The sequence below is a fragment of the Euprymna scolopes genome, chromosome 22, assembly GCF_053919585.1.
Source record: "Euprymna scolopes isolate OS-2025 chromosome 22, ASM5391958v1, whole genome shotgun sequence".
NCBI classification, from domain to species: domain Eukaryota; kingdom Metazoa; phylum Mollusca; class Cephalopoda; order Sepiida; family Sepiolidae; genus Euprymna; species Euprymna scolopes.
The window spans coordinates 20,476,988-20,489,902 of NC_136503.1; the positions used below are offsets into that span (position 1 = coordinate 20,476,988).

Below are 12,915 nucleotides of genomic sequence, written 5' to 3' on the forward strand. Positions count from 1 at the left end.
ATTTGAACATTTAAATCTTTTTAAAAACGTAATTGTGAGTGATTTTTTTTGTTAAAAATACATCTAGCACGACTTCTACTGAATTGTTGTTTTTAGAAATTCATAGTAATTTCGACATGATACGTAAGCACGTAATAATGATTTCACCTGAAATGCATTGGTTTAAAAGATCTTCCATCTAAACCCTCCAAAATTAGTAAATATTAACAAGTAGGAAACAATAGATGATATTTTTCCATTTGCTTCCACGCTGTCAACGGTAATAAAAAAAATGCGATTCTATTTTTTGTCAGCGATTATTACGCATCAACACACACACACACACACTCTCTCCCTCTCTCTCCATATATATATATATATATATATATATATATATATATATATATATATATAAAATATAAATATTTTTATCATTCGTTAGAAAACCATCTAGTCAGTAAGTTATTTAATCACCTGCAATCACTGCATCAACTCGCTCTCGAATTTACGATAGTACCAATAATTTATTTTTCAAGGGATGATCACTGTTTCAGGGATTTAAAAACAAAACAGTATATTACATCATGGCTCCCCAGCAGTGTTGATCAAACACCACCACCCTTAATCTTAGGAAGAAGACATGTTACAAACATTTGATCCAATTTCATGTTCTTAATCGCAGTTACTATATATATATATATATATATATATATATATATATATATATATAGAGAGAGAGAGAGAGAGAGAGAGAGAGAGAGAGAGAGAAAGCGCCTGGGAACGGTATATGTGTACTCTTACTGGATACGAGAATGTACTCGCCTAGGAGCGATATATGTACGATAATCGAGTCATTCGTCAGTAATGCATAGATATGATTTTCGATTTCAAAACGTGACTTTGTTAAATTAATTTAACTCCAAATGATCATCCACGTTCTGACCAAATAGCGTTATTGGTCTTCAGTTCATAACAACACAGCGTAGGACAAAAACAAGTAATCATTCTTTTCTATTTCTAAAATGACAGATACTTTTGTAATACAAAAAATGGTTACTCGTTCTGCCCTATGCTGCGTGGTCAAGAATCTGGTCCAAAAGTGGGTGATTTTATATAAAACAAATCTAATAAAGTAACCACCTACTTTAAAGTCTAAATTATTTTATATATTTTTTTCCAGTTATTGATGCATTGGGGGGAAAAATAGAATATCTTTTTTTTTTTGTTCACAACAAGACGTCAAAAGTTTAAATTGTACTGAAAGTTATTTTGGAAGATTAAAAACGTGTTTTATTTTGATTTTGATTTTTTTTAAAGCGTTCCATTCAATTTTTAGTAGAGGAATCCCGTTTTCTGAGTACAGTTAAATTAATCCCTTCTCCTATTTGGCTGTTCTGAAATCTTGGGCATTTTTTCCTCTAAACAATTTGTGTAGAAGTACCTGTACTTAACTAACCGATAAGAGAAAAAAAAAAATGAAATATAGTATCAGAACAGATACTACACTTCGCTCACAGGTTTTGGTAACCTTGGAAAGACCATATGGGCATTATATATATTCCCCTATTGTTGTTGTTTTCAACAATGTCAGTTGCTGGGTTTCAAATATATCGGTGAAGGTCCGCTACTCACATAACACTTATAACGTTAATTTAATAATGTATTTATTGCAAACTATTATCCTCATCTTTCTTAGTTGTTGCGTCACCACGTTTTTGGCCAACTAAGCCTCTGGCCGTCTTTGGGTAGGATTGAAACCGCTATCTTCAGACAATGTTCACCTGAAATCGAGGCTAAGTTTGCCCAAAACGCGGGGAGACGAAAACAACTATGGAAGGCAGTAATGGCTGAGAATGCAGTTAGGAGATTCAGAGTTCCTATCCCATCATGGTTACCACCGGACGAAGACCAGAGGAATAACTGGCCGAAACGTCGTGAAAAAACAACTAAAAAAGATGTGAATAATAGTCTGCAATAAATAAACTAAGTAATAATACTCATCTCAATAATGAATTCCAATTAAAATAAGATATATACTTACAACTGGTTTCTTTTAGTCATTTATCTTCTTTAAATATTCTAATTAGGATAATATTTGTTCTATATTATCGTTTAGCACTGAATTACTGCCGGCCACAATAGTGGTCAATCTTTACAGCCAAATTAAATTTTACTTTTCTGTTCTTTGTTAAAAAGGTTTTTATTTTTTATTTTATTTTTGCACTTATTTAATGGTAATTTTTATATTGTTAATTAAATAAATTATTTGCTACATATTTTCTTCATGAATCCAAAATTTGAGGTCGCTTAAAAAGCCAATAGTTATATATATATATATATATATATATATATATATATATATATATATATATATATATATATATATATTCGTGGACTGTTGCCCTCATTTACATACTTGTTGTTGCAGCACGAGGGTTGGTTGGTTGTTTTTGTTTTACGGCATATCAACCCTTTTCAGGTTATTTAATGCCGAATCCAATTATTTTGAGGAATTTTTTTTTAATAGAATATATTTTTTTTTTCAAGTCGGATTCTATTTAACCCATAGTTGGGACCCTAACAGGTACTACCACTCCGGGTCAGAGTGGACCTGGGAGCAATGGCAATTAAAGAGTGGCTCCACACTCCCTAAAGCCCGTAAGCTGGGGCCATCACCATCGGATATAGTTTAAGGTCATATCCAGGACCCAGCACGAGGGAGGAGAAAGCTGAGTAATTTGTGTTAAGCGATATACACGCCAGAAATTCTTTTCAAAGTTGAACGAATCAGTTCTTTCGACTTCTGTCTTCTCGCAAACATCGCACTCTTCACAGGCAAGTTCTTTTCAACCGTCGACTTGCAATCTTTGTTTCGGCTTGACATTTTATAGCTGTCGGGCGAACCCAATTGTCACGGTAATGCGAGTATCGCTCACAAACGTTTTTCTTAGTAATCTAACGGTCCCAGGGTCGCTCCCGACACAGGCACGGGCAACTCATACTTTTTGTGCGCTTTTGCGCATGCTCGTCACAGTTGTTGCACAACGTTTTGACCGACTATTCCTCTGGCCTTCGTCTAGTGATTAACCGCGATAGGATAGAAATGCCGGGTCTCTTAACTCTTAACCTCAGTAATTACTGCCTTCCATAGTTGTTGTCTCACCACGTTTTGTCCAACTAATCCCCTGGCCGGCTTTTTATAGGATTGAACCCCTAGAATCGTAGTCTTAACGCCTCTATCCACTGCACCAGGAGCCACGAAGGGTGATCAAGGTTGGACTTTTTGGTCATATATCCCAGTTTTTTCGTTCTTATCTGGTCTTCCACCGTCGGCTCTCTACCGAATGGTTTATCATTTTATTATTGGAATCATTTTGAGATGAGTAATTTGTATATTTTAATATTTGCAGACTGTTATCCTCATCTTCATAGTTGTTGTTTAACAACGTTTCGGTCAACAATTCCTCTACTCTTCGTCAGGTGGTTAATCACAACGGGATAGGAATGCTGGATTAGTTGGCCAAAACGTGGTGAGATTACAACAACTATGGAAGGCAGTAATTACTAAGGATACAATTAAGAGACCTAGCATTCCTATCCCGTCGCGGTTACCCCCCTTCCGATAAAGGCAAGCTCACCCTCAAACCTTTGACATCCAGACTGTTATCCTTTAACTATTCCAAGTACTCAGCGGTGATACTTATGTCATAAACATAAATAATTTCCATGGGCAGCTCTACCGGGACTGCCTTGATAATGTCTCCAAGACTACGATGAAAAGTAAAAGGCTAAGGGAAGACCTTTGATCAAACTTTAACTTTGAGATTGTAGTTATCACTGTGTCCTCGTCCTGCATTTTACTACTAGTATCCATATACATACAATTGTATGAAATCGACAAGCTATTCTGTTGTGAAGCCGATATATATATATATATATATATATATATATATATATATATATATATATATATATATATATATACAATACGTATTACATACGTTTGAAGCCAATACAACGCATTATTACAAAATGAAGAGATATTTATTTTGTTTGAAATTTATATTATTTTTTTTCAATATAAATTTCAAACAAAATAAATGTCTATTTATTTTGTTATAATGCGTTGTTTTGGCTTCAAACGTATATAATATGTATTTTATTTTATTCAAACTCAACCAGCCCTTCTAAGGAAAAAAAATCTTAACACACACACACACACACACACACACACACACACACACACACACACACACACACACACACACACATATATATATAATATTATTTATTCGAAGGTAAACAGTTACATTTGGTCGCTACAAACAACCATCTGTTTCAATCAAAAGGACTTCGTCGAGCAACCCTAAACTATTCAACGCTATAGAAAACCAGGTTTCTATAGCATCGCATAGTTCAGAGTCGCCTGATGAAGTTTCATTGACTGAAACAGATGGTTCTTTGTAGCGAGCAGATGTAATTGTTTACCTTGAATAAATAAATAAATAAATAATATATATATACCCAGGTTTCTATAGATCAGATAGTTTAGGGTCACCTGACGAAGTTTCATTGACTGAAACAGATGGCTATTTGTAGCGACCAAAAGTAACTATTTACCTTCGAATAAATAATAAAAAATATTTTGCTCTTGTTATCGAGCACTATCTAACAACCTCGTTTAGTTCATTAGTTCCCACTTTTGAGTATCTCAAGGCTGGATTATATATATATATATATATATATATATATATATATATATATATATATATATATATATATATATATATATAAGTAAATTCTTGGTACAGCAAAATGGAAGGAGAAATTTCAGAGGAAACATAATTTAATTTAAATCAAAAAGATCAAAGAAACAAACAACAAAAAAAAACGGGCAGGTGGAATTGTTAAAATTTCCTCAAGGCCTTATAGTCTGACCCTCTAAGAGGAAACGTCAGAATGATAAATTAAAAACTAAGAATCGAATGAGGAAAGAGGGAAATTGGTTTCAGTTGAAAAACCAGTGAGAGAAAAAAATATATAATTCTCACTGTTCAGGTGGTTTGAAATCAGTAAATATTTCCAACTGATGTTTCAAAATCTTTTGTCTACACAGGCTAGGTCGAGAGTTATTAATGACTAACGCCTCAATGATATTGAGATGATAGTTCGACCTAGCACTGTATAAAACAGAAAACCAACCATCGGAATATTGGTCAGAACACCTATTTATACTAATCAGGTAATTACCGATGGCGGACTCATGAGCTTGGGAGTGGCCGGATGTTCTTGAAACCTGGTGTAATCGAATATCCCGAGGGATGTGTTGGGATATTCTCATTTCCAATCTTTGGGATGTCTTGCCAACGTAGTCAGCTCCACACTGACAAACAAATTTATAAACAACAGAATTCTTTTGAATGGTTGGCAAAACATCTTTACGAAAAGAAGAGAAAAAGGTTCGAGTTGTGTAAACTACTCTAAGCATAGTAGATGGAAAACAACGTTGAGTAGCAGAAGAAATCCTTTCCATTATATGAAGGCCAACAGGACCTAACCATGGTAATTTTAAATAAATAGGACAACGTGATGGACCAATACGTTTAACACTATTAAATGTAGCAATTTTGCGTTCAATAGTAGTTTTTATTATATTTATGGAATATCCATTGCTGAGAAAAATATTTGTGATTTCACCAAGTTCCGCATCAAGACGGTTTGGTGAACAAATCATGAGTGCATGATGTGTAAGAGCGGTAATGAGGTTTATTTTTCTAGACTGAGGGGCAAAGGAAAACCAATTAAGATAGAGCCCTGTAAATGTAGGTTTTCTGTATATAGAGGTCTCAAACGTAGAACCAACTTTAGAAACGCGAACATCGAGGAATGGAAGAGAGCCACAATCCTCGACCTCCATAGTAAATTGTAACGATGGATGCAAGTTACAAAGAAGACGAAGAAACTGTTCAGCTTCACTACGTGAGGGAAAGCATGCAAAAGTGTCATCAACGTAGCGTGTATAGAATGTTGGTTTAGTAATTTTGGAAAATAATTCGTTTTCCAAAAATCCAACGAAAATGTTGGCTAGCGAAGGACCAAGAGGGCTACCCATAGATATCCCATCTATATATATATATATATATATATATATATATATATATAATAAGATAGTGTTTCATCCTTTCGGGGTTTTCAGTGCAGGGTGTCACGATTAACACCAGCCGAACGATTCGAACCCCACGACACGAGACATCTCTGGCTCAATTAGCGGAGACCGTATCCATTCGGCTACAATTAACCGCATGAAATAGCGTTGAATTTTAAACATTTTAATTTTAAATGTTCATTACGTCAGTCAGAGCGTGATCTAATCGTTATATGATGACCTATGCATAATTACCATTTCTACTATATATATATATATATATATATATATATATATATATATATATATATATATATATACTAGAAATGGTAATTAATAAAAACTGAAGAAAGTGCTCATAACTGTTGTAGAGCAAATATGCGTTTTATTTTTTATTACCGTATCTTTCTGCTAAGTTACATTATTGTTTCAGCTACCCGGCCGTTTTTTGGCCGTCTGTAGCTTCCTCAGACTTTTACAGAAACCTGAAAAAAAAAAAACGGCCAGGTAGCTGAAACAATAATGTAACTTAACAGAAAGATACGGTAATCAAAAATAAAACGTATATATATATATATATATATATACACGTTTTATATATATATATATATATATATATATATATATATATATATATATATATATATATATAAAATAAAATAAAATAAAAATTACAATTAAATTTACCAAAATGATCCAAGATGGTAAAATTAAAGCATATTATAAATATTAAAGAATTAATATTTATACAATTATCTCAGCCAGATGTAAAAGCTCGATAAAACCAAATAGGAAATAGAGCCGATTTTTATGTCTCGGAAGTAGAGTGAAAAGCATATTTTCTTTTTCTTTTATTAATATTATTGGAATCTTTTCTTTTTTCCTTGTACACATTTTTGTGAATTATTCCATGGATTTCTGCCTTTGGATTATTATGGACGATCTTCTTCCAATTACGGGATTTCCCTGGACTTTACTTGTACGAATGGAAATTCTTTTAACTTTTTGGAAGTTTTACATTTGGATTTTACTGTCACTGGATTTTTTATCTTCCAACAGACTATCCATTCGTGTGTAATCACCTTTTTCGTCACCATATTCCCTCTGCTTCACTTTTTTGTTTTCAAGTAAGATCTTTGACTTACTTGTTGTTTCATCAAATACTTCTGCATGCAAAATCCGATCCCGCATTTTACTAATTCCTACCCTCTGATGAAAAGGAAAGTATTTCTTCGAAACTCCACGGATTAAGGACTATCCATTTATCTAGTGTTTCCTTTTCAGATTAAATATGTTTTTAACTCATTTCAAAGTGTTTTTAACATATTTTATTAACTGTTTGCTCATATATATATATATATATATATATATATATATATATATATATATATATATAATACTAAAAGTCTATGGATCTTGTATGTTTGCAATCAGATTTCCGGTTTTCAACATCCGGTTGCGCATGCGTAAATAGCAACGTCTTCAATCCGTTATTCCAATTCCGGAATTTTTATATCGCTTTTAATACAAACAATTTCATTTAATTTGATCAAATAGTTTTTTTGTTTTTTTTAACGGCTAAAAACATTCAACTTCTTAAAGTCTGTCGCAGTTTCAAAAACCTTCTCCCTTTTAAAAAAACAAAAGTAAACAAACAAGAAAAACAACACTCATTATTAATAGAAACAGCGGCGGTGAAAGAAAACACCTCTCACTTTCCCTCTAATAGATTTCAACACTCCTACTCCCTCTGTTTTCGTTACGTACGCGAGAAATCTTTAATTCATGTCATTATAAATAAAAAATTTTATAAAATCAACCGTAGTTTTTTTGTTTTTTTTTTAACGGCTAAAAACATTCAACTTCGTAAAGTCTGTCGCAGTTTCAAAAAAACTTCTCCCTTTTAAAAAACAACACTCATTATTAATAGAAACAGCGGCGGTGAAAGAAAACACCTCTCACTTTCACTCTCATAGATTTCAACACTCCTACTCCCTCTGTTTTCGTTACGTACGCGAGAAATAGTTACGTGTATGTGTGAGAGAGAGAAAAAGGGAGCGATGTAAAACTGGATAGTTAAGCAAAAGGAAAACATAAAAGTTTTTTTAAAACACTCAAATTGTACAAAAAATGTTGTAAATAGAAAAGTATTGTCTTAGTTTTAGTGACCTTATTATTAGCATATGAATACAATATTTATTTTCTGTACAATAAGTGCTTAAGCACCCGTGCTTTTCAGCGATACATATTCAATAAAATAAATTGATTAATATAATTAATCTGGATATAAGAGAGTTAGAACCTGATAAGAAGTCTCAATTAAGCAAAAGGATAACAAAAGTTTTCTTTAAAAAAATTAATTGTACAAAAAATGTAAATAGAAAAGAATTGTCTTAATTTTATTGACCTTATTATTAACATACAAATTAAATATTTTACACAATGGGTACTGAATGTTTGCTTAAATTAAATGAAAAAAGTTACATTTTATTTTCATTTTCTATTTAAAAAGCCATTATTAACATGTGGAGAGTGTTTTTTTTATTATTCTGTACTTTCAACTAACAATTTCATTTAAAAGATGATATATCAAAATTTGAATTTAACTATAATAAGGATTATGATACCTGTTCAGTGCATATTTACCTATAAGTATGACCAACCACTTATAATTCAGTAACTGTAATTTAAAAAAAAATAACAATTATAATAAACAGAACGACTCATAGAAATCTATCTATATTCTTTTTTCATTTTAATATACTTTCATAGAAATGCTTCTGTTATGTAAAAAAAAAACTATTTTCTTTATGCCACAAGTGTCACGCTCATACATGAATTCCATAGCTAATATAACGTACTGACCCAACGGGTCACGGGTGGTCTAGTATATATATATATATATATATATATATATATATATATATATATATATATATATATATGAGCAAACAGTTAATAACACAGATATAACTCTTTCAAATACCCACACAGATATAGTTCTATTTTCAATAAAAATTCAATCCAGATTTTTATTCAACAATGCCTAATTTAGCACAAAGAATCCCAACATCTAATAACAAAAAAATTAAATCAGCCCAAAAAACCCCTTTCCCAATTAAACCCAAAACTAACTGTAATTGTAATAACAAACACCCTTGCCCACTCAATAATGATTGCATTCATAAAGATGTTATATATTCTTGCACTATTACTGAGCTCCCACACAATCCTCCCATAACAGACGCTAATATTTCGTCTTCAAGTTATTTTTCTTCTCATCCTCCAGCTAATATAGTTACTAATCCAATACACCACTCGAGCAGCCCTTCCATCTACAATCATACAACTAGTAATAATAATAATAATAATAATAATAATAATAATAATAATAATAATAATAATAATAATAATAATAGTAATGAGAATAATAATATTTCTCCTAACAGCCATCCTAACACTAACAACACTCATTATCCCCTCCAAAATAGTCCTCATACAGACATTGTCCCACCATTTGTTGAACACTATGAAAAAAATTCAAACTATTTAACTAATACAAATCAGCAAATTAATATTAATACCAGACCTCGAGCTTTTAATAAAGTACATACATATATCGGCGCTACTTCAACATTAATTAAGAAAAGAATATCAAACCACATTTCTTCTTTTAACAATCATAATTCTAATAATAACCAAGGAACTTTTCTAACCACTTTAATTAAAAAACTTAACTCTAACAATACTCCCTTCTCAATCAAATGGAATATTATAAAAAAAGTTAAGTCTTATACTCCAGGCTCTAAATCATGTCGCCTCTGCACAACCGAAGCTATAACTATAATTACTTCCCTCAAAGTAACAATATAATAAATTCTAAAAATGAACTGATCTCTTTCTGTAAACATAAGTCCAAATTTAATTATGGCAATTTTGAAATTACATAGTTATTACTTTTACCCTTTATATAGATATAAAGATTTTTCTTTAACTTTATCGTTTTTTGACATACTTCTTAATACTTTATAATTTAATAATCCTTTATTTTAATTCTTTATCTCTTTGCATGGCCGGTTTTTTATCTGCATTTTTGTTTTATTCTTTAAACTTTCCTATCTATCTAATATATCAATCTACCCACACTTTCATTTTACTATATGCATTTACTTACTTTTTTTTCCTGAATTTGAAGATACCGGCCATCCTCTCCCCTTATATAATTTTTATTTTTATTCTTATCTTATTTTATTTTATTTTATATTTTATATTTTATTTTTTATTATATTATATTTTATTTTTTTATTTATTTTTTATTCTTTATTTTCTATATATTTATTACTTATTTATTTATTTATTTTTATTTTCCTTTTAGTGTCGTTTAACAATTCTTGCTGAAATTTTTTTAAGTGATGACTTGTACATTTCAGTTGACCTATATTATTTTGCCCTATATATTTTTTCGCGCCTTTAACATTTCCTGTCTGGGTCATTTTGACTTTTGTTTCCTTTTATTTTATATTTTATATTTAACTTTATCATCATTTTTTTCTCTTCTTTCTCTTCCCAGATCTTTCTTATTTATATTTATGTCTCGGAAGTAGAGTGAAAAGCACATCTTATTTTTCTTTTATTAATATTATTGGAATCTTTTCTTTTTTTTTCCACCTGTACACATTTTTGTGAATTATTCCATGGATTTCTGCCTTTGGATTATTATGGACCATCTTCTTCCATTTACGGGATCTCCTTGGATTTTACTTGTACGAATGGAAATTCTTTTAACTTTTTGGAAGTTTTACATTTGGATTTTACCGTCATTGGATTTTTTATCTTCCAACAGACTATCCATTCGTGTGTAATCACCTTTTTCTTTATCATATTCCCTCTGCTTCACTTTTTTGTTTTCAAGTAAGATCTTTGACTTACTTGTTGTTTCATCAAATACTTCTGCATGCAAAATCCAATCCCGCATTTTGCTAATTCCTACCCTCCGATGAGAAGGAAAATATTTCTTCGAAACTCCGCGGATTAAGGACTATCCATTTATCTAGTGTTTCCTTTTCAGATTAAATATGTTTTTAACTCATTTCAAAGTGTTTTTTTTAACATATTTTATTAACTGTTTGCTCATATTATAAGCTCTATTTCCTATTGGGTTTTATCGAGCTTTTTTATCTGGTTGAGATAATTTTATAAATATTAATTCTTTAATATTTATAATTTACTTTAATTTTACCATCTTGGATCATTTTGGTAAATTCAATTGTAATTTTAATTTTATATATATATATATATATATATATATATATATATATATATATATATATATATATATATATATATATATATATGCATGTGTGTGCAGGTGCACTTGTGTGCCTTGTATGTATATGTGTCTGAATTTGTGTATCATCTGTGTGTATAGAAAGTGTAGAAATATTCATTATCCTGCATGTATATAAAAAGTTTGTTGTTTGTGCGGGCGCTTCTTCACCAATATATGTAGTTAATAAATGTGACACACGTTTTTGGACAGCTTTTTTTAATGAAACGATAATAATATATCTGTCATTACTTATATTTACATGGGTTTTATTCGTTTTATGGATTTCCTTGTCAGAATTTCGGACTCTGAGTCTTTTTCTATATTTTCCTGGTTCTCTGTCCACTTTCAACAGAGGTATCCACACGTACACGTCTGCTCACTTACCCGTTTCTCGCCAGCCTATTAGTTTAATATCTGTTAACAAACCATTGCATCAGCAAACCCCAACCACGTGTTCAATGGCACAAAAACAGGTGATCTCTCACGTAAGCCTGCATTTGTTTACTTCTAACCAAATTCCAAATCTACTTTAAAATTCCTAAATCGATTTTGTTTATTTAATTTCTGTTTAAATTCTTGAATAAACATTCCAAGTTGGAAATACACATTTTCCAAAATTTAATTAATTTATTTTTCTAATAATAATAATTGACCAGATTACTCGGCATTGTCTACCAATTCATTTTTGCTAACCTTACGCATTGCTTACTGTAGCACTTCTCAGGTCCACAAAGACATGTAGAGTCTCTTGTCTCCTGTACTTAGCATGATGATGAATATGGCATTGAGTTCTTCAAAAATCTGTTCATAAAAGAACATCTGTTTCTTCCTTTGTATTATTTGTTCTCGTCTTGAGTGTTATTTTCACAACATTTCGTATGATGTAAGCTGCGCTCTTCTTTAGGTGTATCTTTTTGGACTTGGTAAGCTTTATGACAAACTCGGGGATCTACATGGAATTTCAGATGCAACCCTTTATTTAATCGGCAGGGGTAGAATGCTCTCATTCTGTCATGAATGGGCAGAAGTCCCAAGTAATTCTGAGTGTAACTCTTACAACTGAATTTTACCAAGTACTCTATTCACTGAACCACGGATCCTTGCAGACAATTCTAGTATGAAATTTAAGAGCCTTTAACCCATTTTGTTTCTAAATGTAATGGTTACTATTTATTACTACATATTATTACTATATATATATATATATATATGTCTTTACATATGCAGTAGTTTGTTGCTCCACAGTCATGAGTATCTGACAGCTGAACACCTACACATCCTAACCTCCTAAAGTCCAACATTCACGAAATCCAAAACTACACTTTTCCTGAGTGTAACCATGCAAAAAAAAAAAGAAAAGACTACATTTAAACATCACAAGTTTAGAAATAACATATATTCTGAGTTTTAGCATTACCATAATTATGAAAAGTCTTTAATAAATTTACTAATACACAAATTA

The 12,915-nt window shown here is 31.1% G+C and overlaps 1 protein-coding gene across 1 annotated transcript in view; it reads left to right on the forward strand.

The window, feature by feature from the left end:
* The window catches only part of LOC145243914 (sialin-like), a 285,719-nt gene that overhangs the window by 375 nt on the left and 272,429 nt on the right, over positions 1-12,915 (forward strand). The gene's annotated exons all lie outside the window — the stretch shown is intronic.